Source organism: Lycorma delicatula, chromosome 8 (assembly GCF_047948215.1).
Source record: "Lycorma delicatula isolate Av1 chromosome 8, ASM4794821v1, whole genome shotgun sequence".
NCBI lineage: Eukaryota > Metazoa > Arthropoda > Insecta > Hemiptera > Fulgoridae > Lycorma > Lycorma delicatula.
Window position 1 is genome coordinate 116,905,787 of NC_134462.1, and position 14,223 is coordinate 116,920,009.

General features: G+C 28.2%; 1 protein-coding gene across 2 annotated transcripts in view; it reads left to right on the plus strand.

Annotated features, from left to right (window-relative positions):
• Positions 1-213: 213 nt before the first annotated feature.
• Positions 214-14,223, plus strand: part of LOC142328938 (lipase 3-like) — a 104,732-nt gene continuing 90,722 nt past the window's right edge. Inside the window, exon 1 of one of the 2 annotated variants that reach the window (XM_075373119.1) lies at positions 214-297. The gene's annotated coding sequence lies outside the window, so the exon portion shown is untranslated. Of the gene's footprint in view, positions 298-2,689; positions 2,861-14,223 lie in introns of those variants that run through there. The other variant, XM_075373121.1, reaches the window with a different exon arrangement.

The following is a 14,223-nucleotide window of genomic DNA, read 5'->3' on the forward strand; positions in this document are numbered from 1 at the left end:
GCTTACTACATTCTACGGTAATGAGTACGCAAATAAATATTGTTTGCTCTCATAATTTAAATTTAACAATTAAAAGATAAACAATTTAATATTATACTACCAATTTATATAATCTCTTATCAACAAGATTATTAATTCATCACAGAAATGATAATAATTAACAGATAAAAAGCACAGTATTTACATTTCTGTGTTATTTAGAAAGTAACTAACTATCTTGATTGCATGTATTTTGTAGTTTTCAAAAATGAAATGTTATTGATAAAGTAATTAGAAAAGCCCCACACATAAATAAATGTAAGTAAAAAGTTATTCATATTTATTTTACAATCTATAACATTAAATTAGTGATAATATTAATATAAAATTTAATTTCTTATATGTTATAGCTAAACGTTTTACTAATAAAAAAGTTTTTAAACTTTTAATTTTACGGTTCATTGTTTCAAATTGACAGACAAGAAAGTTTTAAATAGACTTACTTATTTTAAATTACATTTTTGACGCAAGTTATTTATGTGGACTAGGTACTCTATAAACGATTGATATTTTAATCAAAAATAAAACATTATTTTTTATTAAATATGTATATTTATATGAGCAATATTCTACATTGGTTAAATGTATCTAACCAATTCTATATAAGTTACAGACTTGTTTTCTACACTGGTTAAAGTTTCCATTTAAAGTCTTTCCACAGCCATGTAGTTAAAATTTTCCATCCATCTTATTGCTACAATTTTGAAATCCAACTACCTTTGTATTCCATAAACTATTTGGAAACTAATAATTTTAAACGCACAATATTTTAAATAAATAGTTACAATGCAAATCCAACACACTTTAGATGCCATTATAAATACACATCTAATTAAAACAATTGCCAACAGTAACCCAGCAGATGGTGGAATGAAAACAGCAGTGCTAGTTACTGAATGCAGCCAAAGAAGTAATATAAAACATTTTGAAGTAAGTTATTAGATAATTAAAAAGGTTGGTTCTTTTATCACCACTTAAAACATTAAGAAGGCATTACTTTACTTTCTCTAATCATAAATGTATCAAATTAACAGTAAGAATTTCAATGGAAACTTAGTACATTGGAATTTACTGTGATTCATCATTAGTTATTTAATTATTATCTCTGGCAATGCATTGGCTTTATATTAAAACTGATAGTTTTAACTGGTTACAATTAAACCAGCTATATAACAGAATATGCGTGTATATGTGTGTGTGCGTTTGGATTTTTGGAAACTTTTGGTTGTCAATTCCAATCAAAACCAGAGGTGTACTACTACATGTTATTCTAAATACAAAATTTCAACATTGTACGGCTAATAATTTTTTAGTTATGCGACATACATAAGTATGTACGTACGTACAGACGTCACGCCGCAACTACTCAAAATAGATTCAGGGATGGTCAAAATGGATATTTCGGTTGAAATCTGAAAACGAAATTTTAAGCGCCAATAATGTGTAATCTATCATGTAATGTTAAAATACGATGGGGGGGCGTAAAACGAAAAAAATACCGAAATGCCAGCAATGTAAATACTTCAGAAATCAGATTCGTTAACAGTGGATATCGAAATTTATGTTAATAAAGGTACGTATTTGTAACATAATGTTCTTAATTTCACTTTATTAAATATACAAATAATTCCATTAGGAACACGCAGTATGTCTAAATGTGTAAAAATTGATATAAATTAATTATTATCCGTTAAATAGAATATGCCAACATAAATTGTTATTGTCATACTTACAATTTTCGTAAATGCATGAACTTCACGCTAATATGAGAACGATCAGTAAAAATTAATCAATCACGTTCAAACATTATTTCACTTAGTAAAACTTCATCTCCTGTTTAACTGAACGGCACATGCTTCCTAGATCACATCATTCCAGATTCTGTTCCCGCCAAAGCTATGCCATTTTTTGTAATTACGTTTAGCCCGTCGATCAATATAAATTGCAAACTTTTGGGTTATTGTTAATATCACGCGATATAACCATTATATCACTATTTTTATAACAACTTATAAATATAATTTAAACAAACTTAACCTTCTTCTTTCTTTTTCCTGTTTAGCCTCCGGTAACTACCGTTTAGATAATTCTTCAGAGGATGATATGTAATGAGTGTAAATGAAGTGTAGTCTTGTACATTCTCAGTTCGACCATTCCTGAGAAGTGTGGTTAATTGAAACCCAACCACCAAAGAACGGCGACTACAGGTCGCCGCTGTAGTCGAATGGTCTAAACAAACTTAACCTACGCTTGCTTTGCTCACTAACCTTCACTAATGACAATGTTTACAACCTTTACACGGCAATGTTTTGAGTATTTAAATAATAAATTCAGTAATTATTGCAATTATTATTATTTAAATAATCAAAACATTATTTAGTCGAGATTAACGAGCGTAGGGTAAGTTTGGTTAGATTATAATTTACAATTTACATCTATAATTATAAGCAATAATTCTTATATTTTTAACATGCAATAATTTTTTGACGGGCTAATACGTAAGTAACCCATTTTCAACTGTTGTTTTAACTGTATATGTTAAAATAAATTTTATAATATTTCCGAGGAAATAATTGTAAAATATAAAAATAAAATTTCAGTTCAAAGTTCATTCATAAATTGAATACTTTTAGAGTCGATTTATCGTTAATGATTATCTCGTCGCTCAATTTCTTCATTGTCAAATTTGGTTATAATTTGCAGATTTCCTCTCCTTAGTTGTAGAGATATAGTTTTTTTTTAATACACTCTGTCTTTGGGTTTTTTTTCTTAATAGTTGTGCAGAATCTTTTTTGCGTTCAAGTGTAAAACGTCACCAACAGTAAGTATCAGTACATTTTATGTATGTCATATTTGAATTTTTTAACATAGTTCTCATATTCCATTTATTCAATTATATAACTGAAATTTGTTTTTCGATTTTACAGTTTAATGTAGTAATGAAATCAAATTGTAGGTTGTTTTTTAGTATGCCCAGCATGGTTTTAATTGTAATGTATCGAATTATGTAAGTCTAATGTTTTTTAAAACATTACATTAGAATATGTAAAACAAATTGTTAGGGATGTAGGATGTAGAGGGTATACTGAAATGAAACCACTAGCACTAGTTAGGGAATCTTGGAGAGCTGCATCAAACCAGTCAAATGACTGAAGACAAAAAAAAAAAATGTTTTTTAGCGTAAGTACAGTATAATTATAATATTAGTAGTGTTAAAAAGTAATTTTACAGGCATCAACTGCTATGAATAGTTATTAGCCTTTTGGCAGTGTATTTAACACCAATAATTATGAATTGTGTATATTACAGCATTTATTACAAATTAAATACATTACAATTTAAGTTTGATCCTCATTAGTTACTAGTAACATTAAAATTTAATTTGTAATGTAATGTTAATCTAAATTCATTCTCTGAATACATTAGTTTTTGATGTTTTGAGAGTATTATTATACTCATTCAGTCAGTTGTTTGAAAAATTACAGCAGTAATTTTATTATTATTATTTTATTAATATTATTTTTGTAAAATATCCGACACTGTTGAGTATTTTTTTCTAAAATTGGAATTTAATAAAGAAAAAAATGTTATGTCTCTTCAAGCTGCTTTTTTGGACTTTAATATAAACATGTTTTCATGTTCAAGGCCAAAAAAGCAGCTTCTTATAATTTAATTTATATTAGCAGTATCGTAGTATTATTAACAATTTCAACATATTTAGTTTGAGTTTTTGGAATTTTTTAAACATTTTTTATAATTATTTTTTATTTAAACATCATTATTATTTTATTGTTCATCATACTATCTACCCTCAGGCAGGTCTCTTATAGAGAAGCATTCTTACTCTCTGCTAAACTTTCAAGATCTGTTTTTTTATTTTAAATTATGATATCTCATAACCTTGAAGCTTATGTATGGGATTATGGAAATGGAATTTTGTAGTGTATGAAAACGTTTTTACAAACTACTATTCACCAACATATGCCTTTAGTAATTGAGTTAACAGTGTACGAGTATAATTATGTAAAATAATAAAAGGTAAAGTAATGTATTTAGAGTACACAAATGTACATTTATGTAATGTATTTAGATTACATAAATGGAGTCGGCAGGAGTTAAGAATTTTGAAATGTTTTTTATTCAAGTAAGAAAATCTCATTTTGCAATACAAATTTGTAGTTTTGTACTATCAGCTTGATTGTGTTTTTTTCTGTTCGGAACTAGAATCGTAAATTAAATATTTCTTTTTGAAAGAATTAAAATTACTCTTTATCAAAATGCATTGGAATTGTACTCCACAAAATTTTACTAGAGCTAGTATATGACTAATCTGTCATTCTAGTTGCATATAATTTTTTTTTTTTGCATCTACCCTGAAAGTGGTTAGCTATTAAATCTGAACACATAATTCCTTTTACTGTATTTTAAAAGTTATTTTAATTTTCTTAAAATTTACACTTATTATAATTTATTAATTAGCACTTATAACTGAATTTAATTTGTGCTATTGAAGTACACACTTAGCATTATTCCAAAAGCAGAATTAACATAATTTAACTGCTTGTCTTTATAAGTGTGCGAGTGTTCTTGTACACAGAAAAAGAATTTTGGTTAGTTTCAAGTAATTAATCATAAATTTTCCATTTTATCTCTTATCTGAATTTATTGTTAGGAATGTGCTGTACTAGTTATCAAGGTTGTTGCCACGGCTCCTTCTCTGATATTATTATATATTTAATTTGACCTTCTATGTGCAATTCATTATTTCAGAAATTTTAGATGGATAAACTTCACAATGTTTGATAGAATTGAAATTTTTGTTAAACTAGATTGTGTAGTTTTAGTAACAACAGTGAATGGTTTACTTGAAATACATTTTGATGTAGTCTTTTCAAAGCAAATAATAATTCCATGTGATGTAGTCTTTTCAAAGCAAATAATAATTCCATGTAAATTTATGAAAAATTATTAATTACCAAATTGGGATATGATGTTTCCCATTCTACTTTTTAATTTTCACATTTTTTCAGACAGAAAATCAACTTTTACAAATATTTGAAAGTTGTAATGGCAGTTACCGGGCAGGAAGTACCTGTTATTGTATATATAGGAAAATGAATTTTACACAAACAGATATTATTATGAAAATTAAAGATACATTGAAGTTAAATGTCCAAGTTTACAAAGTCTACTTAAAACTATAACTTAAATATTAACACAATTTTTGTTAGTGATATAAGTATTAATTTACTGGACAGTTCTGTACATACTCATACTCAAAATTACCATAATTAAATCAAAATTACCATAATTAAATCAAAATTACCATAATTAAATTAACAATTACATTTTTATATTCTACAAAAATGTGATCTGTAATTGTTAATTTAACTATGGTAATTTTGAATAAGTACAGAACTGTCCTGTAAATTAATGTTTATATCACTAACAAAAATTATGTTAATATTTATATTGGGCATATAAAATGAAAATGTTTGTGCTATCTTGATAAAGGACTTACTGATCATTACATGTCAGGTGTAGATAGTATTAGTTTAAGGAAAACAATTCTTTTACATTCTAAACATACAATTGATTTTGAGTTTGTGTTAAAATCAAAACTAAATTTGTTTATAGATTCCATGATATTTTAACTAATATTTTAAATCTAGCCGTTGCCATAATCGGTAAATTATGTAAAGCCAAAAGTATAAGCCCTTACTAGGATTAGTACAAGATTAGTACAAGCCCTTAAGTACAGGATTTTATTTTATAAGTACAAGAAACCTTTTATGTTAGGTTTTAATGTTAAGTATTGTTAAAACGTGAAACTGACTCCCATGAAAATGATGTCTATCTGAAAAATATATATAATATATATAAATTGCAACAGTGAGCTTGCTGAGCAATGGAAAATGATTGAGACAATTAAAAAAAACCATCGGCAGAATAGTAATTAAAATTATCACTAACAAAGTCACAGTCACACTGTCGCTTAAACTTGCCTCCACAGGCACAACCTAACTCTTAAACTTTTTTTTTTATTACCTCATCAAACATTGTTGAAGTACTTAGTCATAAAAATTTTAAAATATACCTCATGTTTACAATATATTCCTAAACAAAAATATTTCTGAATTCAGTGTACCAGTATTGTTCATATAACAATTTAAAATCCAAATTCTAATAAGTTAGATAAAAGTTGGGGGAACTTAACATCAGTTAAAATTATGAGCAACTGACTTCCAATTTATCCTAACAGAGCAAAATGTTTAGCATGAAGCAGAAATTCATTTCACAAAAGGGAAATTTACTGTTGACACACTCAATTTTAGAAATTTAAGTTAAATAAAAGAATAACACACTCAATTTTAGAAATTTAAGTTAAATAAAAGAATAATAACAGTACTTTTTTTTTTCTAAATAAATTTTACTATTTAGTTTATAATCCAGTTTTGTTCAAATAAATGCAAACAGCCATTGTTAGAAATCGATTGTGTTATTTGTTTTCTTACCTGTAAAGCCAACAGATTTTTATTAGAGAATAGTTTGTATTGAAAATTGAAGTTGCTGATAGCACCTACTCTTGTAGTACCCATATTGTTACAGATAAGGGAACTTAAACAAGATTAGGTGCTATCAACAACTTTAATTTTTATGAATGACTTATTAGAGAGGAAATGCACATTAAGTGCATTTGCAGATGATATTTTGTTCCCTTGAAAATTTAGAAGTTCTATAGAACATGTAACTGAAGATCCTATTTTAAGTGAAAGTGCCCAAGTTTATGTTAATCATAAAAAGTTTGATTTTTCATTCTTAATAATATATTATAAAATTAAACATGGAGAAGAAAAAAGTAAATGTGAATCTATAAATTTAGTTTTAAATATTTAGGAATAGTTCTAGGTAAAAGTTGTTCTAGGTAAAAGTTAAATCATCAGGAAGCTCACATAACAGACATCTCTTCTTAAAAAAATTTAATTTTCTATATGAAAACTGTACTTCCTTAGAAACGTTTGCAACATGTCTTTGCTGCTTTCTTTAATTCATCCAAAGCCATATTGGTTAATCTATGCAGAAGTGGCAACAGATACATCTTTATCACAACCCGTACATTTTTTGAAAACTGTTTTATTAAGCCTGAAATACTTAGGCCAAAGTTATTTTAATCTTTTAATAAGAATTAAAATTCTTTTAATTTGTAATTAAAGCACTTTTATAAAGTGCTTTATAAATATTAATTTATATAGGATTAAATAGTTATTTTTGAAATTGAGTCTTAATACTCTAAATAAATTGATGTAATTAACTGAAGAATTAACTGAAGTTTAGTGATATCATCAGATAAATAAATGAATTGATTGATGGTTCTAGAAATTGGTTGTGTTAATAAATTGGTGTTGCAGAAAAAACCTATTTTGCTGTTTCAATAAAATTAAAATTACGATTAAATTAATTAAAATTAACTACTTATTGTTTTATACACAAAAATTATTATTGTTTCTACTGTTCTTTTATAAAGTTTCATTATTTTGTGTATATTTTTTAAATATTTTTAATTATGTATGGTAGCTGGCCAAAATACTGAAGAATTGGCACTGATTATATTCTAAGTCAAGATTGCACACTTTTTTATTTTTTAATAAAATAAATTTTCAATTTACTGTTTTACTGTGATGATTTACGGTATTTACTAGTTATAAATAATATTAATATTAAAATTGGAATTTTATTTACAGTTGGGCCATGAGTAATTATTGCTGAAGCACCTTGCTGAAAACCAATAATGATCTTAAATCTGCCAGCAGCATTTTCTGTAACAGCATTACATAATTTTTTCAGTTTGCTTTATGTTATTTATTACTCATTGTGGTTATCCTGGGGATTTCATTTGTTATTATTTTGTTAGCTTTGTATAAATCATTTGTTTTCTGTTATCATGTTTATTTCTTTAGATGTGTGTTATTTTCTTTGTAGAAAAATATTGATAAAGTAAGAACATGTGACCATCTCAGATTGTAAACTTTGTAGAATTTTATATTAATAGATTACTGTAACACAAACAAATGGTTGTGTTTTTTATAACTGACTAATATGTATTTTTTAGCGCACAAGCCTGCGATGGTTGTGTTATTATGTATTTTTTAGCGCTGAATAAGAAAATAACATTCATTTTTTCCATCATGTTAGTACTTTTTTGTAAATTGCAAATTTCAAAATTCGTAAAGTTGAAAAAATGTGAAATATTTATAATAAATTAATATAATATATTCACTTTTTTGGCTTATATTATGCATTCTTATAGCTAACCAGTTGATCTGAATGATCTGAAGGTGAGGGTGGTCATGGACCTCTTAATTTCTAATGAAAATTGCTTCAGAATAAGGCTAATTTCTATTAATTTCTATCAATTTTTATGAGGTACATCATGGCCTTTGGAAACCACTATCCCTCTTTACCCACCCTTGACAATGTATAATACTTACAATTTTATTTCATGTGTCAAAGTTTCTTTGGACTGGTTATACTCTGATTCGCACTTTTCCTTTTATGTTCTCTACAGGGTTCAGTTTGGTGTAACATCCAGCAACATCTAGCAATACACCATTGTGGTAGTCCATTCTCCTTGATACCTCCTTTCCCTTTCTTTCATGTCCTGATGATAAGACATTTACCTTCTTTTAGTAAGGCTTTGACAAATTGCTTCATCAAGCCTAACTTGATATGCAGAGGTAGAAGGAGAATTTTACTTGGATCTGAGACAGCTTTGGCCAATCATTCCTTATCCAATAATCTTCTCTGGCTGCTATCCTATTCACACAAAAAACAAGGAAATTTTGTGTATCCTACTTCTGTCCTAGGAGCATTGATATTATTTTGAGATCATATTTAATTTTATCGAGAGCGAATTCCAAATTATTGTAACCCTCTTTTAAATGGACATAATGTTTGATGGGTATTTACGCACACGTATACCCATCAGACATTATGAACAGGCTTTAATTGGTACTTTTGTAAAAGTAAAAAGGTAAATTGAGTCAAAATTTCACACGTACATCACTGCAGAAGACTAATTCTCTTTCTTCTGAAAAATATGGAAAAGTCATTCCATGTTAAATCAACAAGGCCCACAACCTGACCAACTGGGATTTTCATGAAATTTGGTATAATTAACTGTTGATAGAGTTATGAAAAAATTTCAGATCTCCATCATTAACAATTTCGTTTCTAGGATCCTTCAAATTTGCTGGAAAAATGCAAACTTTGACTTGCAGCTATAGTGTTAGGTCAACATAACTTTCTTATTTATTGAGGTAGAATGATAAACTTGGTCTCATTTTAAAGCTTGCTGGATGCTCTTTTCTATGCTTATGTAACTTTTGATTTCAAGGTCATTAAGGTCAAGACCATTGGTCTTGAATTTCAGAAAAAAACATGTTATCACTTTTTTAATAAAAAATATATGTCATATTTGTCATACTATGAAGCAGTTGAGAAAATTTGAAACTGGGGACTGCTTGGCATCAGGAGATAAAAAATAGAATTTGTATCAATGTTTTAGAAAAATTTACTTAAAAATTTCTGATTAGTTTTGTAGCAAGACTCCAGTGAACATTAATTAAGTCAAAATGAGATTGAAAATCATTATACTTTAAGTATACAGTGTAATGATTTTCAATCTGAAATTAAGTTAATAATTTTAAGTAAAACAATGGATCTCATACATTTTAGATGATCTGAAAAACTCAAGTGCAAAACATAATTATGTGTAAAATATAATTCTCAAGACTCACTTCTCCTAATACAAGAAGCTACAGTAATATAAATAATAATATAATATTATAATGCATATAATTAAAATATAATGTATATCTTTAAATAATTACAGTTATAGTATTTATGATTTGGACATTTTGATCGTCCTAAAATCGTACACAATATACAAAATGTAAAGCAATTCAATAATAATTTTAAATTAAAGTTTGCACATTCTTAAATTAACTGTTTCATTCCAGTAACTGATATTTTAAATAAATATTTTAATTTTTATTAATTTTAACAATAGTTTGATAAAATACATCAACAGCATTTATATATTGATTAATGTTAATGTACTGATTAATTTTTCAAAGTAATATCTCTTAATAAAATTAATTTTTTGTAATAATGATTTAAATCTGATATTTTCATTGGTTTTCAATTATTGCTACTTAAAAATTATACAAATAACTTTTAAATGTGCTTATTTGAAATGATTATTTCGGTGTCAGTTTTTCATTTGTCTTGAGTAGTTTCCATTTTAGATAATTATATGGTGAATCCATTTGAAGTGAAGGGTGGTTGCTTAACAAATTAAAAAAAATTGAAACTTGCCCACTTTTTTCCTACACCTCAGGACTATTTTTTTTTAATTTTTTATTCAAGCAGTTTACCTGTGGCGACCATTTTTGTTACTGTGCACACACCTACTTTTGTGACTGTAAGGGTTTACAGAAAAAATCTTAACTAAAGAACTATTGGTTCTGAAAAGATTAAACAAAAGGCAATTTAATCATATTTTCTCATGATAAAAGAAAGGTTCAGTGGTTTATTTACCTATCTCTCTTCTTTCTGTCTATCTCTCTATCATTCTCTTTGTGAAATTTGTGTGAAATTTTACTATTGGTAATCTTTTTCAAGACGCAGGCATGGTATACACAGTTTGAATTATTTTTTTTTACATGTAGGTGTATGTTAGTAGTTTTACCAAAAAATGTTTATTTAGTAGTGGTCTGTTAAATTTATAAAAACTGATTTTTTTTTTAAATTAAACTTTTGGCTTCAAATAACTGTGATGAGGGTGGTGATAAAAATCTCAAATTTTCACAACTTGCAATGTTTTTATAGATGTTTATGGCAAATAAATAAGTTTCTTTGTATTTTACTAATAAAAAAAGATATAACCTCTCAAAAATCATGAAAAGCCTGTTAAAAGCGACACCATTTTGACTCGCTGAATAAGTCCACCAAGTGTTTCTTGTTTTCTTGGCACTTTAATATTTTTATACTTATTACTGTAGACTTGTTTGAATCATTCAACTGCAGTGTTCATGTTATATAACAAGGGCTTAAAAGTCATTTCCAGTTGTCAGGAAAATTCATGTTGCAACATCCTTATTTATGCTTGTTGCATCATTAAGCTTTGCAGTTATAGAGTGGTCAGTCTGATATTAGTCAGTGACCTGTTCACATCTTTACAGAGTGTCTCAAATTTCATCCTGTGTTTGGAAATATTTATTAAATAAATAAGTTTTACTTAATATTATATTTGCAAATTTTAAAATCAGTTAAATTTTTACATTTAATTTCAAGTAATTTCACAGAAAACAATAGGAGAACAATGTTCCATAGGAATTTATGTGAATGAAGAGTGTCGTAAAACAGTTTATGGTACATTGCCAAAAGAACTCATTAAAATTTGTGAATTAGTGATGGAAAACCAACAACTTATTTTTATATGCGTTAATTTAGATGTCATTAGTGTTCTAAATATCATGAAAAAACGTTTTTTCAAATTCAGTTACCTGTATGGACAGTTCTGTGCGACTGAGAACTCGTAAAAAACAGTTAAGAAAAACTTAAGACAATTATATTAAAGCAAGCTCTTGAACACATTTTTCCAAATTTAAATTTAGTTTCTGGAATTCTCTTTGTGTTTACTGTTTCAAAAGTAATTTTTCTCGGCAGAATAAATTACAATATGAATGCAAAGACCAAGAGCAATACATTGCCCCACATCACAATATTGATTGGATGCTGCTTATAGCATTTTGGGTCTATCATCAGCATTAAAATTTAAAATAAATAAGGTATCTGTAAAATTAAAAAAGAATACTGAATTGTGTTTTGATTCAAAAGTTTCTGAAAATGAAAATCCAGCTCAATATTCTTCACATGAATATGATTATCTTATTTTAAAACTAAAAGAAAAATGTGTTCTTGCTTCTAAAGAAGTTAAGGTTAAAATTATAAGTTTACTTTCCCAGTCTTGGACCAGATGTAAAATAATATCAGAGTTCAATGTGTCTTGAGCATTTGGTTAGACTTACTAGAAAATTTGTTAATGGCAAGGCATTCTACCAGAGTTAGGTAAAAGACATAAATTAGTCACACAATTAAAAAAATTGTGTTCTTTTATGAAGATGACAATAGTAGCAGGCTGTGTCCTGGTAAAAAGGATTGTGTTAGGATGCATGTTGATTGTGTCCCTGCATAAGCAAAAGGTTCTGATGAACTTAAATGAATTGTGTGTCTTCTTTAAAAGTAAAAACCCTGAGGAAAAGATTGGAAGATCAAAGTTGTGTGAACTCTGACCAAAATGGTGTATCTTGGCTGGTGCATCCAGGACTCATACAGTCTGTCTGCCCCCACCACCAGAACATCAAACTCATGATTGATGGTCCCAAACTCATTGTTGATTATAAGGACGTAGTAGATATCTTTGTTTGTGACAAGGATAACTACAGCTGTGTGATGAATGTGTGCACCAAATGTCCCGGTAAGTAGGCAGTGTTTGACATGCACAAGTTTTCCGAAGAGTATCATGTGTTGCCAGATACAATAATGTATAACAGTGGGTAACAGCCAATAGGGAAGAGATGATTACTGTTCTTCTAATAGTACAGAGATGATTACTGTTCAGATCAAAGATGGGTTTTACAAACAATTAGGAAAAATTGGAAAAGCTGAAAACTAACAAGTTCAGTTTTTCAAGAAGAAAAATTCAGAATTTAGTGAAGAAGAGTATTTGGTGTTGGCATAAAGCTTTTCATTTCTTGTTAAAGATGAGATAAAAAAGCTTCCTATGGTCAACAGCCAAGCCACAGTTCACCCTTTTTGTTCTATTTCAAGGAAAATTATGTATTACAACACAAAAGTGTCTGTATTTTTTGAAGCATGATACAGCAACATTTTACTGCTTTCAAAAACTTTTAATAGACCATATCAAGGAAGTACATCAGAACATTAAAAAACTCATTTTATTGATGGTTCTTCAGTCAGTATAAGAATAAAAAGAATTTTGCTAATTTGTGCAGTCTCAAAAAGATTTTGACATTGAAAGTGAATGGCACTTCTTTGGATAATCCCATGGGTAAAATGCCTGTGATTGTGTAGGAGGAACAACAAAACAAGAGGTGGCAGAGGCCATTAAACAGACACTCAACACTGATGAAATGTTTTCATTTTGTAAATCACAAGCTGAGAAACATCAATTATTTTTTTATTAAACTTGATGAGATAGCTAAGATTTCAGAACTCTAAAAAACAGTTTTGACTGCTGTGAAAGAGTTGTTGGTACTAGAAGCAACCACAAATATGTTCCTGTGTCAGAAGACATTGGAAGATGTTACTCTGCTTCAGACTCCAAGGACTATGAAGACAATCCTGTGTCAAGTATTGTACCACTTTCACTTATGGAAAATATCTATTGCTTGTGTGTTTGACGATCAATGGCGGATAGGAGAAGTGGTAGATATATTTGACTTGAAAATGACAATGTGCAGGTTCATATTTTCCCACCCAGCTGGAACACATACATCCTTTCAAAAGTCTCAACAAGACAAAGAGTGGGTACCGATCTGCAATGTCCTGAGAAAGTTGACTCACTTGAACTAACTACAGTGATGAGTAGTTCTCACACAATTTCAAGAGAATTATCAGAAGAGTGGTGGTAGTTAACCACACTAAATAATAAACTTGAAGAATAAAGAAAATTTTTTTTCTTTATACCACACAGGTCTTTGTACCACACAGCACCATTATAAACGCATGCGACAAAACTTTTTATATTAGAAATTTCAGGAAAACCAACTTCTGTTCCTTGCAAAACTTTATGTTATTCATATTCTTCATTTTTGGAAATAATTTTTGTTTTAAGATATCCTTTCCTTGACTGGTAAACAAGCATGCAACTTTTGAGTACCTGGGGATATCCACCGCTTTTGCTAAACAAGGTGCTAAATACTAGTTTTTCTTTCTGATATTCCTCATTTGAAACAAGTATGAAATTCATATTTTTATTATTTGACCGAGCTTAATTATAAAGCAGCTGAGCGACTTGTTATTTCATCTTGATATGGGCATCGTAAACTTGCTTTTGATGCTAATCTTTTTAAGAATACCACCAAGACAATCGCATAC